Below are 7075 nucleotides of genomic sequence, written 5' to 3'. Positions count from 1 at the left end.
TATTGTGTGTTGATGGTAGAATCTTGGTCAAGGTGATGCTAATCCATCAACGAGTTGTACACTTGAAGCTACAAGCATCAAGGATGAGAACCGTGATGAGCATCAAGTACTAAGAACCCCACCGGAGCACATTACCTACTGTTTTTCGTATCTGATTAGACCACCTGGGCTACTGGAAATTGATTTTCAGTTAGTTCGGTTCGATTATATGATCTTCCATTTAGGCCTCGTCTTAATCCGAGTTACGATTTAGGATTTATGGCCCTCCGAAAGTCACTACGCCCTTGTAACGTTGTGCTGAAATTTCTGACCTACTCGCACTAAAACCGTTGGCACAGTCAAACGAAGACGAGTTAGGTTCTGAAAATTGGTCAACGGTTAGTGGACTCATATACGGAGCCATGACCACTGATTACACATCTTTTCGATTTACGTAGAGGTCGTAGCAGCTGACCGAAGTCAGCCTATTGTTTCGATCTCTATTCTTGTCAAACTTACTTAGCTTTTATGATGATGAATGATGATGATGATGACACTTAAACTTATTTTATGCACTATTAGAACTTATAAGGACAACCTACTGACCTAGTAACCTTTGATTTAGGTTGACGACCTTTCGGACCGACTTACTACTCGCATACTTTCATTACCGACTTTACCGCTTTTATCACTATGAGTTATAGCATCCCTTTTTACTTATACTATTTTTGGGACTGAGAATACATGCGCTTTTTATGTTTTACTTACTTGACACGAGTACTTAAACTTTACATATGTGTGGGTTATACAACGACATAAAGATTTCACTTAGCACGGTAACGTTTAACTATTGGTTTTTGAACCGGTAGACGCGAATATTAGATATGGATCCATAGGGTTTGACATCGCCACTCGGGCTAGTCGCGCTAGCATTTAACGGGTGTTTAATACTTCGAGGACATACGCACTCGCCAGGTGTACTTTTAGGGGGTGATATTTATATTTACGTTAAGTATAGTTACCATGTGCCCACGGTTATACATATGCTTTTCATACTGTTTTGAAACATTGAAATCTCGTGGTCAATCTTATATTACTATTACAACTTAAACTATAGCTCACCAACATTATTGTTGACGTTTTTAAGCATGTTTTCTCAGGTGCTTAGAGGTTTGTTGCTTCCGCTGTTAGACTTGATGTCATGCTGTTTAGACTTGCTGTTAAGGACCTGCTGTGTTAGATAACCGCTGCATAACTTAGAGATGTCTCAATCATGAAACTTTTAATTTGCATTCGCAGCTTATGTTATTTGAATAATGGCTTTGTAATGACCTCTGTGTCACGTTATCTTTTGTAAAACGCTATGTTTTTTATGAATGCAAACTGGTTTTCAAACAGCATGTAGTATTCAACCGTGTAAAGATCCTGTTGTTGACGAATCGTACACGATGGTTTTGTACGGGGCGTCACACTTTGGGTTGCGTATTTATAGTTAACGGAGCGTATTATAGGTGTGTATATTTATTGAATATAGTCCGAGGTATTGAGCGTTTTTTTTAGAAATGTCCGTTTCGCATATAGTTAGTCCCGTTGGGTTCATTAGATTTTTCTGAGTTGAACGGTGGGTTCGAAAAAATTTAACGCGAGGCGAGCGGGAAGATATGTCCCGTTGAAAATAAGGGTGAAGTTTGGTTAAGATTTTTAATCAAAATAATAAATTTACGTTTTACACCCCTGATTGAGGGACTAAACATGAAAGTTGGATGAAGTTTGGGGGGAATATGTTTTTTTTTTGTATTGTCGTTTGAACAATGTGGGGTGGTCAAAACGACCAAATCCCCCACGTACTTTAGTATATAGGGTAATAAGTGTTGGTGGTCGTAGGTTAAAAATATTAAGTCGAAATGCTTAACGTTTAACTTTTCGATAAGAAGTCATTTTGGGGCTGTTTTCGTATATTAAGCATAACTTGCTCATACGACCTCGAAATGAGGCAATTCGAAAACCCAGACGTTCGTAATAAACAGAGCTACAACTTTCGTGTTTTAATTTTTTTCAAAATTCTGCCCTGATTGACGGAAAATAGGCCGAATACGAGTTGAAAATGGTTTTGATAGCTTTTGTAGAATTGAGGGACCAAGGGTGCAAATATAAAAACGAATTTTGACCTCAAAATGGGCTTGAGAGCCTCATTTCAACCTCTACGAGTCTGGAAAAAAACACTCACACTTTAGAGAGAGAGGGGAGGAGAGCTAGAGAGAGAAAGCTCAAGATTTGTGAAGAAGATAGTGATGCATGCTCGATTTGGAGTTCATCTTGGTGTGTCTAGCCTCTAGGCTTCCCTTTGGTGTTTGAGGTAGGTTCCAAATCCGAGTTTTATGATTTTGATTCTTGGTTTAGAAGTGGGTTTAGGGTTGTTAGTGTTCAAAGACCCTAAATTTGGTGATTTTGGGTCTTGATTGTATAGATTTTGGGGCATGCATACCAAGTGTTTGATGAAATGCCTCAACTATAATTTGTTGATGATGATGATGTAAAATGTAGTTAAAATGAGTCCTTAAATGTGTATAAACTGAATTTGATCTAATGGAAGTGTTATGGTTCACATTGAGTTGAGTTTTGGTCAAAATGGTCAAAACCCGTCACTATAAAAACTGCACGAAACATGATTTTGTGAAGGTCATATCTTGCAAACCGTGACTCCGTTTAAGGCGTATGAGCACTTTTCGGAAAGGTCTTTGAGTGTACTTTCCATTGAAAAAGTTTGTATTTACTGAATTGAGGTTTAAACGGGTCAGAAACTGCTGTGAATAAGGGGCTGTCCCAATTGTTAAAATGGGTATTATGAGTCTTTAAGAATAAACCCTAATTAGATGGGTCTTGTTGACTAAATTTGAATGTGAAAGTGTTAAGTATGTGTATATGTTTATTGTTAGGTGACTTTTGCTTGAGGAACTAATTTGGAAATTTTATTGGAAGCGTTTATTATTGTTGCTTGCTTGGATTTCGGTTATAAATTGTTGATAGCTTGGAATCGAGGTGAGTTCAATTTATATATACGTATATGTATATGTGTATGCGGTTATGGTGTGGGTAAACTTAGTGTGCGAAGTCAAACTAGGGCACCAATTGGATGAGATAACGGTGTGGATAAACTTAGTGTGCGAAGTCACACTAGGGCACCAATTGGATGAGATAACGATGAGATAACGGTGTGGGTAAACTTAGTGTGCGAAGTCACTCTAGGGCACCAAAAGAGATGAGATAACGGTGTGGGTAAACTTAGTATGTAGAGACACACTAGGGCACCAAATTTAATGAGATGATGGTGTGGGTAAACTTAGTGTGTAGAACTTTTTATCTACTCTGTACTATTCATTAATTATTAAAGTAAACTACGAATTACTAGCAATTTACGGACTATTTTTTTACGTACATGAACCGTGAGACTCATGAGTGGGCAATAATGTGTCTGTCTTAAGTTATTGTTATTGACGGCGCTCAAAAAAGTACATAGTGGTGACTGAGTTAATTGGTTTATCTTTATAGATTCAACTAGTCCGGACCGGCCCGCGCGTTGCGGCGAGGGATTTCGGGCTGCGTATTCATATTTAACGTAGCGTTGTGTATTTACAGAGGGGAACACGGCTCATGTCTATATATACATATAGACATATATATATATATATATATACATATATACATGTATACATATATACATGTATACATATATACATGTATACATATATACATGTATACATGTGTACATGTGTACATGTGTACATGTGTACATGTGTACATGTGTATGTGTACATGTGTACATGTATATATATATATATATATATATATATATATATATACGGGCTGTCGTTGTGTTTAGCGTTTTTTAAAAAGTGTCCGTTTCACGTATAGTTAGTCCTGTTGGGTTCGTAAGATTTTCTCGAGTTGAACGCTGGTCTCGGAAAAATTCAACTCGCACCGAGCGAGAAGATAGGGCCCGTTATAAATCCGGGTGGGATTAGTCTCTTTTATTTTAATAAAATTATATATTTACAATTTTTACTCCTGAAAAAGTGTAAACTTGAGGTACCGTTGTGTAAATATAGCCGAAGTTGAGGGACTGTTTGTAATGTGAACGCAAACTCAAAACGACAATCCGATTTAACTGAAACGACGAAAATCTCCACCACTTTTAGCATATAAGTGTTGATTCAAATTCAAATAATATTAATTAATTCTAATATTACTCTATATACTTATCCCCATAATTGACTACTATTCACTTACTATTTATCGAAAACGACACATTTTGCGCTTTAATGACTTGTACTTTGCGCAGAGGGAAGTTGTACCCACAAGGAGTACTGCTCTATTCATCTAAAGTAATATTTTTTTTTAAATTGTCACTCTCATTCTCCCCTACAAATTTTACTAAAGGACTGCATAAGGACGTTGGCCTGTTTTTTTTATAAACTAATTTTCTTCAAAAAAAATCAAGACGATAAATACTTTTCTCTCCTTTTTCCATACAAGTTCCAGATGCTCGTTCGGATATTTTTCTTCAAGTTCGAACATGAATATTTTTCTATATTCGGATTCGATGCTCGTTCAAGATGTATTATGTACCAATAAAATCTTCCATATCTGCCTCAAGATTCTTAATATATTTTTCGAGCTCTCTAATTGCAAGAAGCAATTCTGATCATTGTTTTGACTATGTTTTGACCTTTTGTATAACTTAATTTCATTATAAAAATTGACTATTGTTTGCTCATGTTAGTATGCATCCTTTGTGTCACTATGATCTTTAACAATCTTGTCCGTGAGCTTTTTGATGACATCATCACTTTGACTTTGACTTTCATCATCTGTACTTGATCCATGAGCTGAACGTCTGAACCATTTAAGCCAATCCCTTCATAACGATCTCTGACTTTGTTCTTCATAGATTGTTTCGTTGTTGATTCATGAGCCACTTTGATGTTTTTTTTTCCTTATCTGAATATGACAGTGGTGACTTTTAGTGTATGTTATCAATTACTGACTAAATGATGAGATCTTAGATAAACGGTTTTATATGAACGTGAAATCTATCTATCCATAAATGGTCTATGTTTTAGACTAAATTTGTATGTTTGCAAACTTTTAAAATCAACACAAGTTCTTGCCTAATAATCACCTTGGGTGCACACTCATTTACCTTCAAATATGGAGTTTAAATGGTTTACATAGACTAACTTGGAGGTGGCGAAATGGGCAGATCATGTGTAGAGTTGGGTTACAGGTGGAGACAGGATTAGGCAACTAATGAAAAGGGTAGTGAGAAGCAACTAACATGCAATGAACTCGTGGTTTTTCGCATACTTGAGAGGCAAAAAAATGGAAGAAAGCTCTGTAACCAAAAATCGAAGATCCCTACAAAAGTTGTTTGATCACGTATCTTGATTTGGTTGCATAAGAAGTATCACAATGAGTCTACACCCGTTGCAATAACAAAACGGCGGATCTTCTCATTGATTTTTGTGGGTTTTTTATAGTTGTAAATACAGAATGTAAGGTGGTTCTGTATGAGGTTCATACCAGAAACCCAAAAATCAACCGGGTACCAGTATACACACTCACGCCTCATCTTACAAAAATCAACCGGGTACAAGTATTCAAACTCCCGCCTCATCTTTTTCATAACAGATACATAATAAAGATCGAGTACAAAATAAAACTGATCAAATGGGTTGACCCAAACCGTTTAGCTGAGAACAGATTGATTGATTCAACTGGTCACATGTTACAAACTCAACAGACGAGGAAGTGGTCAAACACGATGAGTTGCATAACCAAGTGTTTAAACATATTTAAGGTTCATACGATTCAAAATTTGGGAAAAAAAACTCTAGCATGTCAAACCCCTAACCCATCTTGACTCGTGCCTGCCCAATTTACAACCTTCGTCATAAACTAAAAACAGAATATAATGAATGAATGATAACTGGAGTTTTAAACTAATTTGCAAATTAAGTATAATATAATTTGGCCAAAAAACCGAACTAAAGCATATGAGAAGTATCTATCATTAAAATAAAGGGGAAAATTGAAAAAACTACATCGATTGAAGCCAAATTGGTGGGGTCATTTCGCTACACGATTTTCCGATTAAATAAGGCTCGATGGCTCCGTCACACATATGATAAATCCCCATATCCCACTCCGCTCCAGTTTCACTGTTTTTATTACGGTACAACTTATCATGTCCATTTGTTGCCCACTTGTGAATGCTCAACGGTTTATGATGAGTATAATATATGCAATTACCCTTAATCACCCCGGAATTATCCTCTACACAAAATGATGAACTAAATCCCACGAACAAACTTTTTATACCAAGATCATTCACTTTCGTCCATTTTCCATTTTCTAAATCATACTCGAAAACTCGAAAATTCTTTGTCTTGTAACTCGCCCGATGTACTTTATGACCATCTGACACATCTTCCGTTAGTATGGTCAATAGTTCTCTAATAACAACCAACAACTTCTTTCTTTCGTCATCCAAACCTAGAATATAACCCAATTCTAGTTCTTTACTATGGAAACATTTAGGTAGTCGTGAAACATCAACAGTGACCAGATCATTTCCATGAGCATCACGAGATTTTATACGATAGCAAACATCGAGATAATAAACTCGCCCATCATAATAGGTTATATCCTGTATAGCCCCATTCCAACTTGTTTTAATAAATGTCCAATTGTCATTTCCAATACAACAAAAACCTAATCGAGTGCTTCCCCATAACACCACCACCACTGGTGATTGACTGGAGAAGAGTACCTTTCGGATTCCATCATCATAATTTAGATGTTCAATCGTATTTGGCAAATCGAGAGTTTCACGTGATAACGGATTTATAAGTTTAGGAGAATAATCACCTCCAATTGTTAACAGCCACTCTCCGGCTGTTAATAGCCACCCAGATGAAGAGACCTAAAATTTACCATATGCTTCCGGAAGTCGTATCTTACGGGTGCTATTGTTTGAAAGGAAAAACAGTTGACGAAATTCAGAGTCTTCTATCTTTTCTCCAAACAAAAGAGATGG

The 7075-nt window shown here is 36.6% G+C and overlaps 1 long non-coding RNA gene across 1 annotated transcript; it reads left to right on the top strand.

The window, feature by feature from the left end:
• Positions 1–2189: 2189 nt before the first annotated feature.
• LOC139856926 (uncharacterized) lies at positions 2190–5392 on the top strand. The gene is made up of 3 exons (XR_011762225.1): positions 2190–2335; positions 2916–3018; positions 5240–5392. It is a non-coding gene; the product is annotated as an uncharacterized lncRNA (long non-coding RNA).
• Positions 5393–7075: the final 1683 nt, after the last annotated feature.

This window comes from Rutidosis leptorrhynchoides, chromosome 7 (genome assembly GCF_046630445.1).
Source record: "Rutidosis leptorrhynchoides isolate AG116_Rl617_1_P2 chromosome 7, CSIRO_AGI_Rlap_v1, whole genome shotgun sequence".
Classification (NCBI taxonomy): domain Eukaryota; kingdom Viridiplantae; phylum Streptophyta; class Magnoliopsida; order Asterales; family Asteraceae; genus Rutidosis; species Rutidosis leptorrhynchoides.
This window is presented reverse-complemented; position numbering and strand designations above follow the sequence as displayed.